This window comes from Cynocephalus volans, chromosome 2 (assembly GCF_027409185.1).
Source record: "Cynocephalus volans isolate mCynVol1 chromosome 2, mCynVol1.pri, whole genome shotgun sequence".
Lineage (NCBI taxonomy): Eukaryota > Metazoa > Chordata > Mammalia > Dermoptera > Cynocephalidae > Cynocephalus > Cynocephalus volans.
Window position 1 is genome coordinate 197,302,686 of NC_084461.1, and position 12,542 is coordinate 197,315,227.

General features: G+C 42.6%; 1 pseudogene; it reads left to right on the plus strand.

Annotated features, from left to right (window-relative positions):
* Positions 1-6,952: 6,952 nt before the first annotated feature.
* Positions 6,953-9,750, plus strand: LOC134370316 (ret finger protein-like 3; annotated as a pseudogene).
* The last annotated feature ends 2,792 nt before the right edge of the window (positions 9,751-12,542 follow it).

Consider the following 12,542-nt stretch of genomic DNA (forward strand, 5'->3'; position numbering starts at 1 on the left):
GATCTCTTGAACCCAGCACAGGCTTTTGCAGCGCTTCCTCTGCACTTTAATTCTGTAGCAACCTCCACATGCGATCTGTTCAGAACCATTACAGGCGCCCAACACTCTGACTTGTTGGCACTGTGAGCTGATGTGAGAGACGCCCTGCTGCACAGCCGCGTGCGTGTGCTGGGGACGTGGGAAGCGGTATTAAATGATGGAAAGGCAAACTTTCAGTACGGACAGGGAAGTCCCAGGATACATACATGTGTCGTGACTACCCTAGTGAAGTTTCCCAGGATCTGACCTCATCACTCCTGTGGTTTCAGATAATCCAGTGGACGAAATAGTAGAAGCAGGAGTAGAAAAAGGAAGAAGCCAAGTGAAAGCACAACTTTAGGTAAAACCCAAGTATTCTTCAGCTTCTCTTGGGACTCCTTATTTGACACATGTGTTATCTAATCTAATATTTTAGGAGAAGAGTGTTTAATCCTGTAATATCTGGGGATTTCAGCATCTTTGTGTTATAACTAATCCATTGTGATCTGAAAGCATGGTTTTATGATTTACTTTTAAATTTGTGAAGGTATGTTTTATGGCACAGAGTACGGTCTAGCCTGGTGAATATTCCAAGTGGGCTTGAGAAAAGCAGCTTGTGTGTGTCGACCAAAGATCTCAGAGTCTGGGCCAGGTACTGCGATCTCTGCCGCCATCTGGTGGTTGTTAGAACAAACTACCTAACAAAGCTCCCTTCAAACCTCCTCACTGTCTGGCTCCCCAGACTCTAGACAGACTCAAAACCAAGGAGCCCATCCCACCCCTCCTACCTCAGCAGAAAAGCTCTGTGGGAGCATGTCTGTCCACTTCTGCTCCTCTGGACAAAGATGCCCAGGTCAGAAACACCACATGACCCTCCCACCATCCATCCAGGGCCCCTGCTGTACACCCCAGAGTGTGACATCGGACCCTGGCGGCCCTCAGAACATACTTGCCATTGAAGGATATACAGAAGTATAGACAGAGGAAAGAATAGGTAAGTCAATAATGAGTGAATTTATTCATATAATTTTCAGTTATGAAGGAGTCATTACAAACTAGGGTCATTACAAAACCAGTATTTTATGGTCATAACAGGGAGAATCTCTCCTTCAATGTCAGCTCCTGCTGAGAAATATGGTGAACGGAACATGCTGGAAAAAGAAGTAAAGTGGAGACCCTGGGTTTGGTGCTTCTATGCATTTCTCTGATAATGTAAAGAAAAAACTAAAGATGCAGAAGAAATAATTGAAAATTTCGGCCCTAAACTGTTGCTGTTCAAGGTGGTTTGCTTATTTTGTCTTCTCCATTTTAGCAAATGAGGAAACTGAGGAGTGGACTAACATCTTTGACTTTCGAGGCTTCTGCTGGATTAGGCAGAACAGTGACACTTTATTTCTGCCTTCCTTTGCTTCTTCAAAAGAAACGGACTGAAGGCTCACAGGCAGGAAATCACTAAACACATGATTAAATCAGTAAATGAAGCGCTGGCTTAAATACAGCGAGTAAATGTCCACTGAAGAGTTTCTGGGAAGCTCAAGTGTAAGGAACAGCTGTGCTGTTTGTCTGTCCAGAGACCTCACCCCCTCTATCAGGTGACAGCCCCAAGTACCTCCTGGAAAACGACCCCACTCCACGAGAGCCAGTCCTGGCTTGAAAGGGGGCTGCCAACCAAGATTGCTGCCCTTCCACAGGTAACCAGTGAGACCCTTCTGGGTGTGTGAATCTCGAACTAACTAACCCCAGATAGGTCCCGTGTGTCTGATCTCCATCTTCTAAGTGGGTGCCTCAGCCGAATCTTCTGTCCAGCAAGCTCCCCTCGATGCCCCACCCCAGACACTCCTAAACTGCAGAAAAAGCCCAGTCAGTTCTGAGTCTTGGAACCACACGACACTCTGAAAGATTAAGATGGATCTCATAAGGTACAGAAAACCTAACCTTCCCATTCACCACTTGCTGTTACTACACAATTGACACAGAGGCAGCCGTCCCCGTGGCTCTTCTGAGGCTCAGGAGTCGCAACCCTCGTGTCTGCAGAGTTCCATCCGTAGGGCAGGTCAGCCCTGCTCAATGTGGGAGGGGGCACTCAAGGGGTGACTACCAGGAGGCGGGGTCATTAGAGGCCATGCTGGCTGTCACATTGCCTCTTGATGGCCTTCTCTGAAACTCCAGCCTGGCTTCAGTTCTTCCTCTGGGCTCCCCCATTACAGCATCTGCACCCCGTAACTCAGTGGTGTGTACCTGTCTGTCCTCTTGTCCCCTGAGCCTGGGCATAATGGTTAAGTGTGATTGATCTCTGGGGCCCTGGCTCCCAGCACAGTCTTCACCCATCAGGCCTCTGTTGAAGGACTCACTGCAGGAGTGAACCCAGCAAGCTGGACCTGACCCCAGGGGACAACTGGAGGAGACTCCACACTGCGGGGAAGCCCATGCAGCATACAATGGACGTGGGCACCTGTACAGGCCGGCGATGCTGCTAATCATCCCACAGTGCACAAGCTTCGTTCTTCCCCCCAGGACAGAATTGCTTATCCCAAAGTGTCAGTAGTGCTCGGGCTCAGACTGTGCCTATTAGGTCTGTGTAGAAAATTGGGGAATTCTCACTGGGCCTTTTAATCATACAATAGGGTGTTAACATCTGCCCATATGGAATTTAGTCACAGATCCAGTTCCTGACAAAGGAATGCAAAAGGTCTCATATTTAGATCAAGAAAAATAATAAAACTGTGTAAGAAATGTTTTCTAAAACCTCACTCATTTCTTCCAAAATGTCTTTCTTTGCGGTTTCAAATATGTATTTTCAGAAGTTTATTAATAAAACCGAGAAATTTCCCCAAACTACTTTGAGGCTAGACATTAGCATTTATTTTTTTAAATGTTTTGCCTGAACATGCAACAGAAATGAAAGGCATTTAAAGTTCCAATAAATCATATGCTGTTTGTTTTATACAAGACTGAAACTCAAAACCACATAATATGTATGATTTATAAGCTAATTTTACATATACTTAATCACTTGCTAATCCTAGTAGAGTCTATGCATTTTTATTCTGTTGGTGGCTTGAAAAAGTGATTTTTAATACACTTTACAGTATACAGCATTTATGATATGTGGGAAGGGCATATACCTCAGAGTCAAATGTGCCCACTGTTTCTCTTTATTGTTGTTTTATTGTTTTATGTTTTCTTTCATTTTCTTATCCCAGGTTTGGAAACATTTGAAAATAAACACATCACTTACATAACAGGAACTATAATCTGTATATCTGAGATAGGAAGTTGGGAACATTTTGTACAGCATATAATTCTAATAAAATTAAAATATTAGATAAACAAATAGGAAAAAATATGAAAGGAACCAGACTGATTTCAAATTAAATTGTAATTACTTACACTTTATTTATTTATTTTCTTTGCCAGAAACCACATATTTCATGTCCACAATCAAGGCTACACCTAAGTCCCAGCTCTCAAGTGTGGTGTCTGTTTCAGGCATGTATGTGTATTAATCCATTTCTGTTGCTTATAACAAAATACCTGGAACTGTTATTTTATAAAGAAAATGAAATTTCTTTTTTAAAATTTTTTTTAAAAGATGACCGGTAAGGGGATCCAAACCCATGGCCTTGGTATTATCAGCACCACACTCTCCCAAGTGAACCACGGGCCGGCCCCAAAAATAAAATTTATTGCTTACAGTTTCAGAGGCTGAGAAGTCTAAAGTCCAGGGAACACATCTGGTGAGGGTCTTCTTTGGTGCTGACACAGTGTATCATTGCAAGAAAGGCATGAGCAGAGAGAGAAAAAGACTCTCACGTGTTGTCCTTTAAAAGCCCCCAGAACCACGCCCATGACAACCATTATTAATCCATTCACTAGGGCATGGTCCTCAGAATCTAATTGCCTCTTCAAGGCCCCACCTTTCAATTACCATAGTAGGATTTCCCACCCTCTAAACCGTCACAGTGGGATCAAGCTTCTAATACATAAAACTTGGGGGACATGATCCAATCCATATCAGTATATATCCTGTCATTTACAAAATTGGTTAGATCATGTAGTAACCAAAATCTGAAAGCTTGGCACACCTGGTGCTCCATGCCTCCTTCCCCTGATGCTCACGTTACAGCCTACTCACTGCCCCTGGCTGTGACCTGATGAAACCTGAGAGCTCCTCACCCCAGAACCCCGTCAACCCTCACTGGGTGCTGTAGAATCGTGGACATTCACCCACAAATCCTATGTGTTTGACCCAATTCTCAGAAGCTTCCACACACTCTACCTCCACAGCTGGAGTCTGCCCTGCCCTTGGTCAAGCTGCTGCCTGGCCAGGCCCCTCGGGTGGGGCTGTCCTCTCCTAGCACCTTCTGCTTTGTGGATCTATTGCAGGCACGTGACAGCTGCCAGCTCCACCCCATCATTGCTCCAAGGGGTCAGCTCCTTGCTTTCTGTTATTTTCCCCAAACCATGGTTATCTTAATCCTGGGGGCACCTCCCAGCCCCTTCTGAAACACAGCATTCTCACCACTCCACTGCTGGGAGTGATGCAGAAAAATATTCACATCACACCACAAGTTACAGAATACTGTGTCCTTGACATCTAGTGAATATCTTGTACATTGCCCATTAATGTGGTCATTGGGTTCTTGAATTCCTTATAAAGTAGTTTTACAGGATTAATAAGCAGCCTCAGTTTCATGTCTCCTGTGGTAGACACGTGGCCACCTCTCTGGCCAAAAGTGGACCTTTTTAGTTGACAAAATCCACTGAAACTCAAAGCCCAACTGGATGGTTGTTTCCTAGGTGAGCTCTTCTTTAGAACTTAAAATAAATTATTTCCCCCATTTTTTGTTCTTTTGTGAGAAACTAAACACCCATCTCACAGAACACTGCTCACAATTTTTATTTAGAATTGTATCTTTTTCAGTTTTTTTAATTAGAAAATACACAAGGGCTGGACTCAGTCTTTACCATTGATTATGGAATAATTAGGGAATCCAGCAAAAAGTAAACACCAAATGATCGTGTGATAAATAAATGACAGTTTTATCCAATCACTTAAAATTACCCTGTCCTTTTATGCCCTTTCTCCTGAGTCTTTAGTCGCACTTCTCAGACACTGAATCCCATTATAAATCATATTTGAATAGGACCACCATTAGGGATTGGAAAAAACACATGGGCTACAAAAAAAGATTATTAAATATGTGATGCATTTTCAAATGGAGGAAATAGTAACATTATATTCAAGTTATTTGGAATTTGGAGATAAAGCCGTTATTTTATAAATTAAGTAAAAAGTAATTTAATCACTTATGTTTACCTAGCCTCTTCCGTGATGTCTGTTAACATCATTTATTTAGCTTAAGACCTTAGTCTCTCTGAGTCATCTAAGGCCATTAGGAATCATATTAAAGTGAACAAAATTACGTCTTTTAAAAAAGGTTTGCAGAAAGAAGAAATTCATTTAATATGTGATAAATTATGAGATAGAGGAAATAGTAAGATTATATGCAAATTATTTGAAATTTTAAAATGAAGCTGTAAAGATCCCAGTACAAACAAGGGAATTAAAAGGAGGGGATCCCAGGCTGATTCAGATGAAAGAAAGTACAGTACATGCGGATGTTAATTTCTATGTGAGGACAGGAGAGCTGCGAGAAAATGTTCCCCGTTCTTTGACTCTGACTTGTATCCTAACGCTCTGTAAAGTGCTTAAACCCATGAAGAGTTTAATAGTAATTTTTCACAATTTAAATTTTTTGATGACCCATCAAGATTTTTCAGAACCAGAGATAAATAAAAGTAAATAAAAACTACCTAAAACGTTTTCACTTGGATGTCTGCCTTTTACCTTTGATTCTGATGTACTAGAGGTCTTCAAAAAGTTCATGGAAAGATTTGCATTATCTTTTAATTCCTTCCTTTCACAAACTTTTTGAAGTATCCTTGTACATGAAGTTATACCATTTTATAAAATCGCAAATGCAATCATACTGAATGATCTATTTTATGGTTATAAGCAAAGCTTTAAGTGTGTAATACTCATCAGCTGAATCATCACTACTCAAAAATGATGGAAAAATCTCTAAAATAAACTTGCGAAATTAATGTGTTAGGTGTAATCTAATATAAAGCAATGGCAATTTAATCTTATCTTTATATTAAAGAATAATATCCTGTCAGAATTAAGGAATTTAGTCAGGTTACTATGAATTGGAGATACCCACCAATAAAAATTCCCTACTATAATTAACTCAAAATGTGATTAGGTTACAGAGGTGGGATAGGGTGTGACAGGGTGTGACTAGGGAGGGGGGAGGGAATCTGGCCAATAAAAGGGCCGTGCATGTGTCTTTCCCACAGACCTGAGCTACTGGCAGAAGCAGCTGGAGGACAGAGGAGGGTCTTGTGCAGAAGAGGTGAGTCCACTCTGTCTATTCTGTTTTTCCTTCTCAGATGTCTAGAAATGGCAGCTGTGACATGGAGGGATGAGAGGAATTTAGTAATTGATTCAACAAATGCTGTTGAGTGCTGGTGCAGTGTTTGAAAATCACACACTGGATCCCCTCACTCTAGGAGTGGCAGGCAGTAAACTTGACACTGAGCTCCAAGGCTGCAGAAAGGATGCATTTCCTATGTTCATAAAGCAATTTATTGCTTGGGTTACTCTAGGAGATGGTGAAATGCCACCACCTTCACTGATTCTCACATCGATGTTGCCATGGAACGCGTCCAGGCACATCTGTTGGCACAGCTGGAGGGTCCTGATGAGCGTGGACACTTCCTCCACCTTAGATCAAAGCACAATGACAATTTCTTATTTCTTTCTAAATAGAACTTCAAATCTCTGAAGACAGGGAGCGTGGGATTTAGTAAGTGCACTCTCCTGATCTTGTTCTAATGATGATGAAATTGGAACTCAATCACCCTATGCATGTAAAGGTTGTCACTTGTCACAACTAATAGTCATTCAACTCATGGAAATTCTCTTCCCAGGTACATTTTCTCCCTGGCAGTGGACATGGCTGAATCCTTACAAGAAGCAAGCAGGTGTCCCATGTGCCCAACATATCTTGAAAGACCAATGCACCTGAAGTGTAGATGCAGCTTCTGCCTCAACTGCATCAATTTATTGCAGAAAGAGCTACGTGGAGAGGATTTCTTTTGCTTCTTCTGCCCTATTGTCTCTCAGAAGAATGACATCGGGCCCAATCGGCAACTGGGGAAGCTGGCGTCCAGTATCAAGGAGCTGGAGCCCCAACTGAGAGCAGTTCTGCAGATGAACCCACAGATGCGGAAGTTCCAAGGTAAGGGACCTGTACGCCCTTCCCCCTTTCCACTAGGGGACCAAGAAAAATCACCAGTGGAATTGGCCCTCCATTCCCTATGGGGGGATCAGCTGGCACCTAAAGTTGTTATGCTCCTCAGCATCAATGGTTCTCAGCGCTGAAAACACAGAATCACTGGTGATCTTAACAAAAAATACCAGTATCTACATCATGGCACAGACAAGGGATTCTCAAAACAATGTGCTCTAATTACCTGGGGTTGTTAGAATGCAGATTTTGAACAGGGAAGTTTCAGGATTGCTGATAGTGCTGGCCTGGGAACCACACTTACAGTAACAAAGACTTAGAGCAACTGAATCTGAATTTCTCTCTGGCTGGGATGCTCAGAAATCTAATGCATAAATCCCACAGATAATTCTAGTGTGCAGTGAATGACCTTATCTCAGAGTTCATTATCGAGCACCTGCGGTGGTTGTTCTGTGGCTGTAGGGTGAGTTGCAGATTCTGGAATCCTCGTCTGTACACTGTGGGCTTTAACAGTGGCCCTGGCTGCAGAAAATTCTATCAGACTCCATACCTCTGGAGGGAAGGGACATTTAAATGAAGAGATTATGGTTGGCCTGCACAAAAAAATGCACCTAGAAACAATGTTGGGTTCCTATGATGTCCCTGACACCATTGGCTTCTATGCAGTTTCTTCCCTGATACTCATGATTCTACTTATACACAACCAATACCTGACCCTCTGCATGAAATCGGAAGCACAGGTTCTCTCTGTCCTAGTCATCTGTGGAACACTCTTACCCCTTTCTTGTAAATGTTCACGCATCTTATTTCATCCACGAATTCACCATCAAATAGAGATCCATCACCTGAAGCCTTATTTCAATCTACAAAATCTGCATTGCTGATCACATTCATCTTTTGACTTGGATGATAGTGGGCTGTGTAGACTTATTTTTTCTTTTGCTCCAGAAAATTCTTTTCTCTAGGCCAGATGCACCCCTTCCTTCAGCATGGTGACTCATTAAAATGGGCAGCTCCACCTTTGAACCACATACCCAGTGCCTTCTGTTCACGCTGCCCTTATTCTCTGCACTTGGTCGATTATGACCAAGAACTTTTAAATACCTTCCTCTTGTCTCTTAAATTTGAGCCCATAACCATTGTTTTGCTTAAGGCATCATCTCCCATATAATGTGGAAAATATTCTCCCGACATCATTCCCACATTCCTGCTGTCCTTGGATGCCTCTTTGTGTCTAGAACTGGTACTTTCATCATATTGTCATCTGCAGAGACATCCCATCTTCCATCAGAGCTGAAAACAAAATTAATTTGTTTACAAACATGAAAAACAGAAGCCTGAAGTCATGCCCTAGATGCTATTGTTTGGTTTTTGTTGCTGTTTTTGTGGCTTGCCAATGTGGGAACTCTTGACCTAGACACACTTTAATTGAATAAGAAGATATGGACACAGAAACAGATCCTTTAATATTGCGAACTCGCATTGTCGAATTATCATTCATATTTTTTCATTCATGATCATGGTAGAAAGAGAGTCATGTTGTCAGTCTTCAGAGACCCTCCCCTCTAAATGGAAGAAAGGTTCAATTAAGAAAATACGTTACATGATGTAAAAAGAATTCCACTGTGAATAAGAGTCACGTATTCCTACAAAGCACATCTATGATCATCTGAACTAGTCAGAGAGGCCAGGGATGTTACTTTATGAAAAATTTTTACTTCAAGGAAAACCAGAATTAAAGAAACTAAAACCAGTGAGAAATGTGGGATTTTGCAGTAGACCTGAAGAATGGGCTACATTCTGTCCATTTGCTGAGCTGCTTGTTTTTCTTTTCACAGTGGATGTGACCTTGGATGTTGACACGGCCAACAACCTCCTCATCGTTTCTGATGACCTCAGAAGAGTGCAATGTGGGTGGTTCATACAGAATCGGCCATTGCTTGCTCAGAGGTTCAACTATGCAATTTGTGTCCTGGGCTCCCCTCATTTCACCTCTGGCCGCCATTACTGGGAGGTCGACGTGGGAACAAACACAGCATGGGACCTGGGAGTTTGTAGAGAATCTACTCCCCGAGAAGGACAGATCCAACTGACTACAGAGCTGGGATTCTGGACTGTGAGTTTAAGGGGTGGATGCTACTTCTTTGCCAGCACAAGGCCTTTGACTGCCCTCTGTGTGGACCTTAAATTACAGCGAGTTGGTATTTTCCTGGATATGGGCATGGGAAACATTTCCTTCTTCTGTGTTGACGATGGATCCCACATTTTTACGTTTACTGGAGTTTCTGCTGAGGAGCCACTGTGCCCATTTTTTGCTCCTTCAAATTTCCTTCTGGATCAGGGTGTCCTGAGTGTCTGTCCTGTGATGAGTCCGGCCACTGCCAGGTCTCCAGTCCACCCTGGGGAGAACGAATAACCCCCCACTGCAGAGAAACATGGGCAGAAAATTACATGGCGGTTAGACCTAGGAATTTTCTGCTTGATACAAATATCATACAAAGTCATAGCAGAAAAATATAGAACATTTCATAAATGTGATTTATCTAGTTAGATTAAGGAGAATATAAGTTGAATTCTAAGTGTTATTGTCACCATCAGACTCGCTGGGTTTTGTGTTTACATTTTGTTTCCTATAGACATGTCCTGAATTCTCAGACCAATTTCTAAATGTTTTATTTTTATTTGTGAAAGCTCAACATACTGTATTATGGGTGTTACTAAATTAATAAACATTTGAATGTAACCAAATGGATTATGTTAGTTTCTAAATAGTAGGGGTGCAATACCTTTTATTCATTGTAAAGTGTGTGTGTGTGTGTGTGTGTGTGTGTGTGTGTGTGTGTGTGTGTGTTTGAACACAGAACTGGAAAAATATTTACGTACTATCCAGAACTGAAAACACAACTTCTCGGCACCACTACTTAGAGTAGCTATGTTCCTGAATGTGTGGCCCATCTACACTAACAAGGATAATTCAACCACCGCAGAAGGTACGGTTTTCTCTCAAGTGTGCTGCTGGCATTACCTGACCCTGCCCAGCTACTCAGTCCTCCTTCCTTCTCCCATTTGGCGTCCTCAACACAGAGCCCTTCCTCCTGACACAGACCTGATCACCGTGGAGACGGCATGCTGGGTGCAGTTAGTGATGTTTCTGTCAGGGGTCATTTCCTCACACCAAGGATCTCTTGAACCTAATGCTGGCTTTTTCAAGAGCTTCCTCTGCAAATACAAAATCAACTCAAACTGTTTAGAGACTTAAATGTAAGACCTGAAACCATGACATTAGTAGAAGAAAACAGGGAAAAAGATTTTTGACATTGGTCTAGGCAATGATGTTTTTGGATATGACACCAAAAGCACAGGCAACAAAGGCAAAAAATAGACAACTGGGTTTGCCATGAACTGAAAACCTGCACAGCGAAGGAAACGACAGAGTGAAGGGACAACCTACGGAACGGGAGAAAATATTTGTAAATCATACATTCAGTAAGGGGTTATATATAGGAAACTCTACACATTAGCAAAAAAAAAAAAAGCCCCAAACAACCTAATTTTAAAATGGGAAAGGACCTAAATAGACATTTCTCAAAAGATGATACACAAATGGCCACCCGGTATGAGAAAAAGTGCTCAACATCACCAATCACTAAGGAAACACAAATCAAAGCCACAATGGGGGGCCAACCCCAACCCCGTGGCGCACTCAGGAGAGTGTGGCGCTGGGAGCGCAGCGACGCTCCCGCCGCGGGTTCAGATCCTATATAGGAATGGCCGGTGCACTCACTGGCTGAGTGCCGGTCACGAAAAAGACAAAAAAAAAAAAAAAAAAAAAAAACAGCAACCACAATGGGATATTACCTCACACCTGCTAGAATGGCTATTATCAAAAAGACAAAAAAGTGTTGGTGAGGATGTGGAGAAATTGGTTCAGCCATTATGAAAAACTGTATGGCTGTTCCTTAAAGAATTAAAAATAGAAATACCGTATGATCCAGCAATTCCATCTCTGGGTATATATCCAAAGGAAATGAATCTATATGTCAAAGAGGTATCTGCAGTCCCATGTTCAGTGCAGCATTATTCACAATAACCAAGATTTGAAAACAACAGAAGTGTCTGTCAACACGTGAAGGATAAAGAAAATGTGGTATATACACAATGGAATGTTATTCAGCCTTTAAAAGGAAGGATCAGGATGGGGGGTGGGGGAAAACTCGCTATTTAATACAACATGGGTGAACCTGTGAAATAAGTCAAACACAGAAAGACAGAAACTGGATGATCTCACTTATATGTGGAATCCAAAAGAGTCAAATTCATAGAAGCAGAGAGTAGAATGATGTGTGTGAGTTGGGGGTGGGGAGAACAGGCTGCCTTTGTTCGGGGGTGTAAAGTTTCAGTTATACAAGATGAGTCAACGCTGTAGATGCACAGCACGGTGACTACAGGTCACAGTACTCTATTTCATGCCTGAAATTTGCTAAGTGGGTAGCTCTTACCTTTCTTAACACCCACACCCCACAAAAAAGAAAGTAGTAACACATGAGGTGATATCTCAGTTAGCATGACTGTGGCAATCACTTCACCATGCATACGTATATCAAAACAGCAGGTTGTACACCTTATATATATACAATTTTTATGCCAATCATACATCAGTAAAACTGGGGAAGAGCATGCAGCCTTTCCCGGGGACACTGTTTGCAGACCCCGAGCCAGAGCATTACGTTATGAGCTGGTAGCTCCACCGGAAGACTGACGGGCATTCTGGAAGGACAGAGCAGACACTTCAGAAAGAAACAACGCATTTCTGTTCCAAGGGAAATGGAGGCGAGGGAGGAGGCAGCTGAGACACGGTCTGTGTGTCAGAAAATGAGCTTCTGTGTGAGAAGCTGTGAGAAAACGTGCACGACTGAAAAGGTGTGCGTGAATGTGCGGGCTGGGGTCGGTCAGCTACACGCAGTGTGCACACTGACATGGGACGTGCGGGCATCTAGGCTGTGGCATGGAGAAAATTCTCGAGCACGTGTCTGAGAGAAGGTGTAGGTGACAGTGTGACAGTGTAAGAAAGAGCGTGGATGACGCGTGAGCGGCTCGCGCGTGTGGCTAGTGTGTCCTGTGAGAGTGGGAAGGTCTCAGACTGAGCAAATGCGTTCAGTGCTCATGGGTGCGGGTACCCAAGCAAGAGCCTGTGCGTGTCAACCAGAA